Consider the following 12,307-nt stretch of genomic DNA (forward strand, 5'->3'; position numbering starts at 1 on the left):
GGCTCTGATGTCAGAATAAGCTATTTTCACAGGATCGGGTCAGCCCCCCACTCAAGGATTCTCTGACAGAAAAGAAACAAGTGGTGGCATAGTGGTTGAGCCATTAAGTCTTAAATCTGCAGCACCTTTTCCAAAATACTACCAAACTCTTGAAAGTCTGATCAAGAGGAGGAAAACTGAGTTTGTCTTTTACTGGATTTTTATTTAATGTTTTGTTTATTTTGAGAGAGAGCAGGGAGGGCAGAGAGAGGGGGAGAGAACCCCAGGCGGCTCCCAGTTGCCAGTGGGGCCGAAACTCAGGAACCGGGAGATCATGAGCCGAGCCGAAATCTAGAGTTGGACACTTAACCAACGGAACCACCCGGCACCCCATTTCTTACTGAATTATTGAATCTTTGTCTTCACCTTCTCCCTTTCTTCCTCCACCTCTCATCTAAATGTCCCCACCTGGAGACTAAACCCTGAGTAAGTCTGGTGCAAAAAGAGGAAAACCAGCAAAGAGAAAATTTGGCTCCTCTCTCTTCCACTGTTGTGTTCTTTCCCCTTTCATTTCTGTTTGTATCTAACTTAGATTTTGTCTGTTTAAGTTTTCTTCATACTCAGGATATTTTAGGTTCACAATATTTTTGCACTGAATTAAAATAGCTTTAAATTTTAAAACCATAATGTCACAAATATTTTACAGATAAACTGAATGTAAAATATAAATGAATATCGAGTGAGAAATGTAGATTTTCTTGACAAAACTTAGAGGTATCTGGTTGAAAGGTTTTTAAAGTTTCTGATAGAGGCCCATAGAGCTAAGTTCCTGTTTAGCAAGATCAGATTAAAAAAAAAAAAAGGAATCGAATTGATGGGAGCCCACCCTGGGTCTAATTTCAAAGTTTCCATTTATGTCATGTCAGATTTGGGGAGACTGAGCCTGCACTGCATGCATTGGTCTGTCTCCGGGGCCTGATACCCGGGGTTCATGACTACAGTTCCTGGCATCGTCATAAATATTCATACCTCTACTAATAATTTGCAAGCCAAATTCATCTGGCTTTTTTCACCCCATCAATCTTATAATTAATAAGGGTGGTGCTCTTGTTTCACTTTCCTCCAAAAGAAAAGATAAATGAAATAAAGAGTCATCCTGTACATTTAAATAGGAGTGGCTCTCGCTGATTAAAAGCTGATGCTCTCATATGATGGTCGAGGGGGAGGCTTCAGCTCTTTCACTGGGGGCTGACGGGCGGGGGGGGGGGGGGGGGGGGACAGAGATAAGAGCAAAGGAACCATTTCCAGATGTGGCGGCATGAGCCTTGATCTGAAGAGCTTGGTTATCTATTAAATAAGGCACAGGAAAACTTGGAGATACTCTGTTGAAAGTGAGTTGTAGAGGATATATTTACAAATTGCACTCTTATCTATTGTTTGGATAGACGGACGTTGTGGATAGCATGCCAATATCAAGAGAATTCGATTCTCAACAGTCTGCAAGTTCTGCCTGCAGGATAGAAACTCAGATATTTTAGAAAGTTGTCAAAGGGGCGCCTGGGTGGCTCTGTCGCTTAAGCGTCTGATTTCTGCTCAGGTCAAGGTCTGGTGGTTCATGGGTTTGAGCCCTGTGTGAGGCTCTGTGCTGAGGACCTGGAACCTGCTTTGGATTCTGTGTCTCCCTCTTATTTCTACCCCTCCCTCCCTCTTGGCCTGCCCCCCCACCTCAAAAATAAAAATTAAAAAAAATTTTTTAAAGAAAATTGTCAAAATTTACTGATCACGGTCTTTAAAGTGACTGCCCTCGAATTAGAATGAAAGCTGCGTTTCTAAATCTAATTGGATTGTAAAGACTAGGTCTCCACAGAAGCATTAAAGGAGGCATACATGACAAAACGACTTTACAAATAAATCATGGTACATAGGACATGGTGTAAATTGTCTGCTCCCATTGGATTTTCGAAGGTCATTTATAGCACAGCAGGAAAATCAAACTGAACATAATTTAGAAATAAAATTTTGATAATTGAGCTAAGTAACTTGAACTTGTCAATCACCTGTGACCTTTTTCTATTTACACTTCACTTGAACATTCCAAAGTCCTAAGGCCAACGGATCAGCTTTGAGTATAAACAACTGCCCACGCTTTGTTGTGCGTGTATCACCCCTTCTGAGCAGATTATTTCATGTTTTCAAATGACGACACTTGCATAAATATGGATGCAGAAAAAGCTTTGTAGCTAGGTATTTGCCTCCAACTTTTTTACAGAAACTTTACGGATGCAAAACTGGGTTATTTTTTGTGTATTGGTTAGGTTGTTTTAGGAGCTCTTGTCACTTGAGATTTTTTTTTAACATTTATTTATTTCTGAGAAAGTTTGAGCAGGGGAGGGGCAGAGAGAGAGAAGGGGGAACAGAGGATCTGAAGCAGGCTCTGTGCTGACCGCAGAGGGCCTGAGGTGGGGCTCGAACTCACAAACCCTGAGATCATGACCTGAGCAGAAGTTGGAATCTCAACTTGACAGAGCCACCCAGGCGCCTCCACTTGACACATTCTTGAGACAACCGCCTGATTCTGCTCAATGACGTGAAGGGGTGTAAGTAGGGTACCTCTGGCACTTCTAGGGTTCTTTATCCTTAAAGCTTGTAAGCCTTGTGTTCTATCAAAGCATGTGATGTTCGGGGCTGTCCTTTAAAAACGTGTAAGCACAATTTATACCTTAATTTTTACACCTAATTCTATGTGAATGTAATTACACATTTGATTTACTGTAAAAAAAATTTTTTTTTCCTCTCTTGACATTTGAAAGAGGGGGGTGAACTGTGGGAGAAGCAAACCTAAGCCTGACTGGGCCGCTCACCTTCTGTTCTCAGACTTCATGAGGTCCGCAGCTGTGCGGTGGAGACTGAGCCGGAGCCCACGCAAGAGAAGTGGCTCCGGCTGGGACCCCAAGGCGCCTTTGCAAGCAGTTCTCTGCTGTTCTGGGGCAGGAGGTTCTTGTTCTGACCAGGTTCCTCCCTGGAGAGAATGGGGGTAACTGGCTTTTCCTCACTCTCCACCAAGCCCTTCTCAACCCCGCTTGGCTGAGAGGGATCTTGGGGAAATCTGCTGTTGGGTAATAGAATCTCTTGCCTCTCTGACCTTCCAGCAGCAGAATTCGACCCACTTAGAGCTTGTGGGCCTTTCTGGGTCTTTGCTGATACTCTCCTACTAGGTCCCCAAAACTACACGACACAGCAGGTTTCCCACCAGGGAGCTGCTGAAGGATGACAGATCTAAGGCTGACAGGAATTTGGGGGCTGGGTATCCTGACAGTCACCCCTACTCCCATTCCAAACCTGCTCACAGACCCAGAGGCAGACCTTCCATTCTCATGCGCCGCCCCCCCCCCCCCCAGTCTGGAGCAGGCTGGGCGTGATGGCTGCCCAGACACCTTCCCCATCTTTAAAGGCACTGGAGGCTGAGTGCTTAAATTCAGGCAAGGCTCTCTGATCACAGACTTTCTCACCCACCAATGCTGGACCTGAGGACTAAGTCTCTTCCTAGTCCCCTTTTCAGCGCTGGGGAAGGCAAAGAGCATGGGGGCAGAGGAAAGTGAAAAGCTACCCCCTCTTTCAACCCTCACCCCGTTCTCCCGGGGGCACCAGCTGTGCTAGTCCTCAGCCAGGGGGACCTGAGGGGTTTTGGAGATAAGTTTTTTGCATTGTTTTTATTTTATTTTTTGAGACGAAGAGAGCAAGCTGGGGAGGGGCAGAGAGGGAGGGACAGGGAGGGAGAGGTAGAAAGAGGGAGGGAGAGGGAGGGAGGCACAGAATCTGAAGCAGGCTCCAGGCTCTGAGCAAAGCACAGAGCCCATAGCAGGGCTCCAACTCTCGAACTGTGAAATCATGACCTGAGTTGAAGTGGGACGCCTCACCGACTGAGCCACCCAGGTGCCCCCACAGATACATTTTTGTTTGGGTGTTCTTGTTTTCTCTCTTTCTATGCCTGGCTGCAGCAGCCGGTAGGAATAGGGTAGGGTCAGGTCAGAGAAAAGATAGCAATTGCAAAGCTTCGTGGCTTTTTCTGTCCACGTATGCCTACGTCACCCTGCGTGGTTGTAGAAGGAAGTGGGGAGGGCGGAGACAGAATGTCTGGGGCTAGTGTACCCTTAGCGGCTCTGGGTCACTCGGGTCTATCAGCCCCCAACGATCGCTGCCTCACCTCGGGGGTCTGGAACAGACACCTATACCTAAGGGTTTATTTAAGCCTTTGCATGTGTTAACCCCAAGGACTGTTTGTTCCCCAGGATGCAGAGAGAGAGGCTTGTGGGGAAAGTGGTGTGGGGGTGGCAGGTGGCAGGGGTCAGACAGGAGAGCTGGGCATCAGGGTGCCCGGCTGGGCTGCCCAGCCCTCTCCCCACTGGCCTGCAGGCTCCCTACCTTCCCATCCTTCGTCACAAAGCTTTCCTTCCACTAACGTGGCTTATTGTCTAAAAGAATGGAAATTATGAATGTATTATTTTTATTTTTTGAAGTCACATCTGAGAACATGTCTGCCAGACAAGGTGAATGGAGAGCTAAGAAGAGTTTGGATAATTCCATATAAAACTTACCATGAATAACCATTTGTGTTAGAGCTAAAGTAGGGCTAGTTTGGGACAGCGACTTGGAGTGACCCTGAATTGGGATAGAAATAATGCTCCTGATAGATGACTATGCATGTGTAGACGGTATCAGGATCATAAACATCTGTTTCTATAGATTTCACAAAGTGAATGGGTTGGCGCAGCCCAAGAGCCTACTTTTGTGTCAGTGTTGTGGGGAAATGTGTCAGGGTCTGCCTGAAATTCACAAAGACAGGCAAACTAGAGGAGGGGAAAGGGAAATTCACACGAACTCTGGCAGAGATGACAAAAGGAAAGAGAGAGCTAGAGAGAAAACAAGGAGAGATGGAGAGAGGAGAGGAAGGGAGAAGGTGGAGGCAGAGAGAAACAGATTTTCACACGTGCACATGGAGGGCTTTGAAACCTTCCACCCCCAACCCCAGTGCATCTCACAAAACAGGTTCGGCTGGCTCGTATTTCAGGCGGTCTCCTTCCCTGGTGTCCGTGGTCCCCGGGGCACTAATTCACTCCTGCCCTCTCTGCACAATGACATTCGAACCTGGGAAAATAATTGCATTAGAGCAGATTACTTATAACCGATAGTTATCCGTCTTTTTCTGTTCGACAGAAGTCTATTAAACTCAGCACAGTCATTACCAGCTGAGCTCTAGAGCACGCCTTCATTAAGAAAATTAAAATCATACTTTTGAATCCAAGCAAAGCCTGCGTAGGTCTCAAGAGCCCGCGTCCAACCCCGACATTATGGTAAGGCTGATTTTTTCCCCCCCGCGAACCAATCTCTGCTTTTTTGAATGCAGTAGGTCAGGGCGCAAAGATTGAATGTGAAGGCAATTACTTGCAGATAGGGACCTCTGAGCTCTAGAAGGACCATCTTTCTCCCTAGCCCCTTGCCCCCTCCCCCGCAGCCTTTCCGCCACTGGATCTTTTCGCTGGCACTTCCCAGTTAAAGGCACCACACCTGTGCAGGCGTGGCCGCCAAGGCCGGTGGGTGGGAGACAAGGGAAGGTGTGGGTTCGGGCCCGCGAGCCACGACGGTGAACTTCCCCAGCTGACGTCTGCGGCCAGAGGCCCGCTCCAAGTGCACGTGTTTCCCACACGCGCGCGCGCGCACACACGTGGGGAAAGGGGAGACTGCCCCCCCCCTCTGCATTTCACACTCGTTCTGGGACCAACGTGGCCTACGAGCCTTTTGTCCAACCGGGCGAGGGAGCCTGGCCCCGCGACTGAGCAGGCAGCTCATACGGGGACCTTGGTCCCTCTGGGCGAATCTCCCACCTCTGGGGGCCTCTTCGGGTCTCCTCCTCGGCTCCGTAGGAGTCCTGGCTCGCGGTACCCCTGCCGACTCGGGGCGCAGACTCGGCCCAGCTCCTCGCCTCTCCTGTGCCCCAGCTAGGGGAGGAGGGCACAGGTGGGAAGCGCGGCAGGGAGGAGGGCGACACCCCTACCTCGCCTGCCGCTAGCCTCAGGGTAACCTCTCCCGTCGCTCCAGTGGTGGTGGGATCTCCGACTGCACTTTGAGCTGGAAACCTCACCCGGCGGGAGTGCTGTCCGCCCAGTTAGGAGGGGGCGCTTTTGCATTGATTTTCTGTGGCATCTGGAAATTTGCGAGGTTCGAAGAAGAATTTTTAGCATGTTTGGCGGTGGTGGTTCTTGTTGTTGTTAGCCACTGCCCTTTGTTTCAAGATTTTGCTTTTTTAAAATGTTAATTTCTGCGTATTTCTCTGAAAGGTCTGCCCAACTCAGGGCTCGCAAGGAAAACACGGCTTTTCCATATTTTCGGGGTGCACTTGCCTGGGGCTCTAGGAGCAGAGAGGCGCTGCTTCCGTTTTTTGTTGTCAGAATGCCCGGTAATAGAGTTCTCCACCCCTGTTCTCTGTCTAATGAGGGCTTTGAGGTTTATTAGGGGAAAATAGCACACACATTCCTTAGCGCTCAAATACAGGATTAGGTGGAGTTTACTTGAAAGTGTATAATATTGTTGTTCCTTAGCAAGTGTCTAATTCTTTTTCCATAATTTCTATTGGACACAAAAACCTACAAAATTCAAGTGGTGAAAGTCTGCGTATAGATGTGGACAAGTGAACATCTTTTACATGTCCACGATTTTCAACTCACTAAACTGGTAGATTTTGTTTGCTAAAAAAGTTTTTTTTTTTTTTCAGGGAAAAAGAAAACAAAACAAATGCACCTTCACCGTTGTTGTTAGTGCTTACTTCTCATCCTGGGAGGGCACATCATTTGATTTCTTTTTCCTGTGCAGCCAAAGATGAGGAAATCAGAAACAAACAGCAGCTTTTTAACAGCAGGAGATCCAAGACTTTCTCGAGATGGTTTTCTTTTCTGGTGCTTTCCCCTTCTTTCTTCTTAAAGCAAAACCAAAACAAAGATAAAAAAAAAAAAAGGAAGAAACACCACTCCTTGTGGAGAGTTTATTTTGTTGCCACAATACAGGGGTGGAGACAGTTAACGGCTATTTGAAATGATAATGCTTAGTGATCTCATTCATCTGATCATAATCTTCAAGTGGTTTAAGATTAATGGCAAGAGGTATCTTCAGTCTCTTCCTAAAGACCTTTGCATTAATTTACGTAGAACATTGACCAGACTGTCAGTGTCTCCAAATTTCATTAAGTCAAACTGAGACAAATACCATGAGATCTTTATATTTTCTTCATCTGTAGGAGTATCTTACTGGAAACAGTTTTACTTAGTCAACTGTACTGGGGACATTTGCTTCCTTTTGTTTATTACAGGTAGATAAGGCTAGATATATAAAATACATTTTATATATACATACATATTTAACGGAGCCAGTATTGTCTGCAGCCAATTTCTCTTCCCCTTCTGAGCTTAATGAAGACCTTTCCAAAAGTCAGCTTCATTGGCAAGCAGCAGGCTCTGCTTCTTCCAGACCAGGGTTTACATTTAAAGTAAGGTTGAACTCCCTGAACTTCTTTAAAACCGGCCAAAAAAAAAAAAAAAAGAGAGAGAGAGAGAGAGAAAACTTGGAGTATAAATATTTAATTTACCTCAGTTGGCAAAAATAACCCCAGTAATTCTTCAAACACGAGAAGAGCCGGCCGCCTCTGACTTGCCCTAGGAGAGCACCTTCCCTGTTCCCTGGGGCTCCAATCAGGCCCAGAGCATCCCCAAAGAGGAGGGTCGGAGAAGGCGTGACACTGGAGGGTTCTAGGGAGAAGCGAGGGAAGAGAGCGGATTTTTAAAGGAGACACTCCTGGTACCCTGGCCAGGAATGAACGTCAAGAGACCCCCGTTTCCTCCCTCTTTCCCCCGTGCCTCATTTCGGAGAGCAGTTTGCACAGAATCCCAAAATCCGGTGCCTTGAAAAGCAGCCCCCAAACTCCCCACAAACTAAAGCGGTTCCTCACTGCAGGTTTACACTCTGTGTGTGGGGTCTAGCTGCGGTCAGGAGACTTTTCCGAGTCAGGACTGCAATGCCAACGCCTTTCCCTGGCGGTAGAGTCGCAGCGTCTGCCAGGCAGAGATTGCCCCGGCTCTCGTTACCTGTGCGCCCTCGCGTTCCAGTGGTCATAAATCCGTGAAGATTAATTGGGAAGCCGAGAAAACGCTTGCATGCACCAAAACAGTGGGGGGAAAATACAGCCCAGACACTCTCAAATAGTTCCACACTCGTATTTGACGTGAAGCACTGGAGTATGATCAAATGTCAAAGACACTGGCGGTTTGTTTTGGTGCGCTCCAGCTACCCTTTCCGTTTCCAGCAAAATAGAGAAGCACAGGCTAAGAAGGAGCAGGAACACGCGGGAAAAGACCGTGTGTGTGTGTGTGTGTGTGTGTGTGTGTGTGTGTGTGTGTGTGTGTGTGTGTGTGTGTAGATAGGTATGGAGACAACTTTTAAACACATTCTCTATTTTGGGGGGAAAAATCGGACAGGGACCAGTATTTTCTTGGTGGTGCAGGAAAGGGTCTTTCAAGACCAAGAGCTGAATTCCGAAAGCGATTCTCCGGGACGGTAAGGAAACAGTGCGAGCTCCTCAAGAGGTTTATTTTGCGAAGCTGCAAAATACAGTTTTGTGTTGACCTCTTTCCCCCATTAGATACCCATTTCTTTTTTTCAAAACTTCGACAGCATCTATTAAAAACATTTCCTTACACCGGAATCTACAGTTTGGCCGAAACAAACAAACAAATCACAGCAAAAACTAGAGAATAAAGGGATTTGGAGAAAGAAAATGTGTCCCTTTCCTAGTCATTTGATAGTTTATTCCCCGGAGGCCAAGTGAAGGTGGGGGTTCCTTCGTACTTTATTATTTTTTTATTTATTCATTTCAATGTTCAGCCTTTGCAAGTTATTTCTCTCCGGGGTTTTGCTCCAGGACCGAGGTGGGGTTGGTGGAAGGGAGTCACTGTGATGGAGGGGGGGGGGGCGGGGGGCGCAGAAAAACAAGATTTGCTTCTCAGGGGGCTGACCCGCAGTGGTCTACTCCGCTGGCCAGCAGGGGGCGCTCTGATGTTATATGTGGATGAGACAGCGGAGCTCAGAGCTTCCAGACCGGCTTTGCAGTTTCACGCAGCTGCAAAAGGAAGGGGAGGAGGGATTGTAGGTCCTAAACCTTCAACAGCTATTCCGCTTGGGTTATTTACCCCTCTGTTCTAAACGTACCTACGCCTCACTTTACCTACCCACCTCGCTCACTGCAACCGCCTCCCCATCAACCTCTTTGCATCTGCGCGGCTCCTGTACGTTCTCTCTCTCCCTAGCCTTGAAGTATACATTAATGCAACTTATTAAATGCGACGATGAATAGTCAACATTTTTTTCGCCTGTTAGTTCCGCTGATCCAAGCAGGATTTATTTGCAGATCTCACATCCCGGAGCCATAATTCGGGATTTTTTTCCCCCTTAAATAAAATTGGTCAAATGTTGACAACCTTTAAGCCAATCTAACACTCAAGATTAGTGATGGGAAACTAATGAGAAAATATCAGATCGCCCGGCCTTAGGGCTGCCAATTAAATCTTCGCTGATTGAAAAATAAAGGCGGACTTGAGCCCAGCTCAACTTCAACTATTAATTTAACATGTTGCCGGGGTCTGTGCCTTCTCTCCTCTCCTCTAAACTGCTCCCCCCTCCACAACATCGCTTCCTCCTCTCTCATCCCTCAACCTAAAAGCCAAATGTTATTTCTCGGAATATTTCAAGAGGTCCAAATCAGGATGATCATTTCTTACACGGTAAATATTAGGCCTTTAAGCAATATGATCTAACTAATTAGAAAATTTACATCATTAAGTGTCAGGGAGAGAGAAAAGAGAAACAAATCTGCCAGTCATTTTAAAGGAGACAGGCACTATTGAAGTGTGAAGAAATCGGCTCTAATTCAAAAAGGCAATCGGGCAGAAAAAGCCCTCAACATTACCCTGCTAGTTATTAATCAGAAAGGGCTCTTTCCACCGCACCCCCCCCCCACATACCCCCGCCTCTAGGCACTGAGTTTAAGTTCGGCTTTTTTGCCAGTGGCCCATGTCATATTTATATGGAGGTTTTTGTCTGCTAAAAGATTTGAAAATGTTTTCAATAAGAAGAAAACAGAATTCTCAAAGGGAAAAATATTCGCAGAATCCCGTCTCTTCCAGACCAGCAAACCTGTTGTGATGAGCAATTCTCACCCCACTTTTTTCCATTCTTTCATTTTCCCCCCTTCCCATTAAGTTCCTATTTTGAAACCTGCTTGGTGAGAACCAGATAGTCTTTGTGTTCTGCTCCCCTCCCCCTCGTTTCTTGCACCCCTCCTTCCTCCAAAGCGAGAAACTTAGACTGAAAGCTGGAAAGTACAAATACATTAACAAAGCCCCACTCACTTGATAAAAAGGCCATGGTCTAGGCTTATGTGTCAGGCTTCTAAGCAAAGGGGGATCAGTTGGGTGGGGCTACAGACAAAAGATGATGAACTAGAAATTTCCCCCCACCTATGTATAATGTTGGGTAGTGTGATTAAAGGGCAAAAGGCAGGTAAGTGTGAGAAATGTGAAAGTGCTCCGCAGTGGTGCCGGCTTTCTCTCCATTCCCCCACTCCTCTATTCAGCTTCAAACAGCAGCCTCATTATATCTAGGTGCCCCTTCCCTGTCATACACTTGCCGAAGCCCTTGGTGCACCACACACACAGCCCTCTCCCCAGTCTTCACATTCTCAGCAAATTAACTGAAGAGGGAACCGCAAAAGAACTTTGTGAGCAGTTCTGTTTTAAAACTCAGGCCCTTGCTGCCATCTCTGAGGGCTTGTTCTTAAACAGACACCGGGTTAAAAAAAATGTAATAGCAAGCCTTAGATACTCGATTTCCCTTCATTATTATTTCTTTTTAAATTACAAAGAGGTCCCAAAGGCTCATTTTTCTGCCTTTCCCCTATTCTCATATTAGGGTCTGTTCTAGCCTCATTTTCTTGCCTTCCTCTCTGCCTTACATCCGTAAAGTTTCACTACCTTGCTTCCCACCACATCTCTGGGCCTGGAATTCTCTGGGCTGGGCTTCTGTGGGCCTGGAGCAGCTCCCCAACATTAGTTCAATGCCATTCTCCACCTTACCAGATTTCAGCTTTGCAGGAGAGAGCAGTAGCAGAGCTGGGCTATTAACACACCACAGTTAATTCTCTGCGGGAACTTTTACTAGGTGGGGCGTGTGGAAGGAGAAAACATCTGTAAACAGCACTCCTGAAGGTGGGGAATGAATTCTGACATCGAGGTCAGAAAACATAAAATATGGCAGAATTTGTGAAAGAGTTCAGACTTAAACTTTGGCAAAATAAGGAGAGGAAAGAGAAAGGGGAGGAGGATACTGGAAAGAATCTAGAACACTCCCCAAATGCAGCTTCTTTTCTGGCTGTCACAGAGCAGATGGGAGTCGAACGTGCTCCTCTTTGAGAAAGATTAGAGTAAAATGGACACTTCTGTCACTTTCAGGAGGCGGGACACAGAGAGGTGAAAATATACAAGACAATGGCCTCTGGTGTCGGAGGGCTCCCCTGGCGGGCTCCCCACCCTTTGCCCCGTCCGGAAACCTCCTTACCTTTGTTGCTTGGATTTGATCTGACACACACTGGATGTTCCTGGGCTAGGTTCTTTGGGAGGAAAAAAGACCACGAGAATCAACCAGTCTCCTGATCTACTCCGAAGCCAAGAAGCATTACAATAAAACTTACAGCGCCTTTAACAACTCGCAAGTAAAGCATTAAAATTCTGTTTAATTGAGAAAACATTGATTTTTAAGTCTAGAAAAGACGAAATCGTAATTTAGCGGCAAACTTTCAGGCGAGAATATAGCGTATTATGTCGCCGTATTAAGGATCCACCCTTTATACCCATGCAACATCACATCTTTAATTGCGCTACTTTATGAAGTGATAAAGACAAAAGATAACCCGACTTAGACAAATGCTTAAAAAAAAAAAAGAGGACCTAGAGTAATTTCCTTTTCCAGTTATTTATAAAAGAATTGTCTCTTTTTTTTAAGGCAGAAAAAAATGCCCAAAGGGGAGGAAAGAAAGAAAAAGAACGGAAAACCACAGACCAGTCTAAAAGCAACTCACATTAGCAAATCCGTTGATACTCTTTAGCAAAGAAGGAATGAAGCAAACGCATTTTGAGAAAATGCATTCACGGGCAAAATTGCATCCTCCTTTAAACGAAACAAACCTGGGTCTATTTTCTTACTTTACTCCCAGTCCTTTTGGGGGGCGGAG

The 12,307-nt window shown here is 46.2% G+C and overlaps 1 long non-coding RNA gene across 1 annotated transcript; it reads right to left on the bottom strand.

Moving 5' to 3' along the window:
* Positions 1 to 8,918: 8,918 nt before the first annotated feature.
* On the bottom strand, positions 8,919 to 12,307 carry LOC115300854. Its single transcript, XR_003912888.1, has 3 exons — positions 12,155 to 12,307; positions 11,635 to 11,686; positions 8,919 to 9,142 (listed from the first exon to the last, which is right to left on the bottom strand). It is a non-coding gene; the product is annotated as an uncharacterized LOC115300854 (long non-coding RNA).

This window comes from Suricata suricatta, chromosome 9 (genome assembly GCF_006229205.1).
Source record: "Suricata suricatta isolate VVHF042 chromosome 9, meerkat_22Aug2017_6uvM2_HiC, whole genome shotgun sequence".
In the NCBI taxonomy this organism is placed as follows: Eukaryota; Metazoa; Chordata; class Mammalia; order Carnivora; family Herpestidae; genus Suricata; species Suricata suricatta.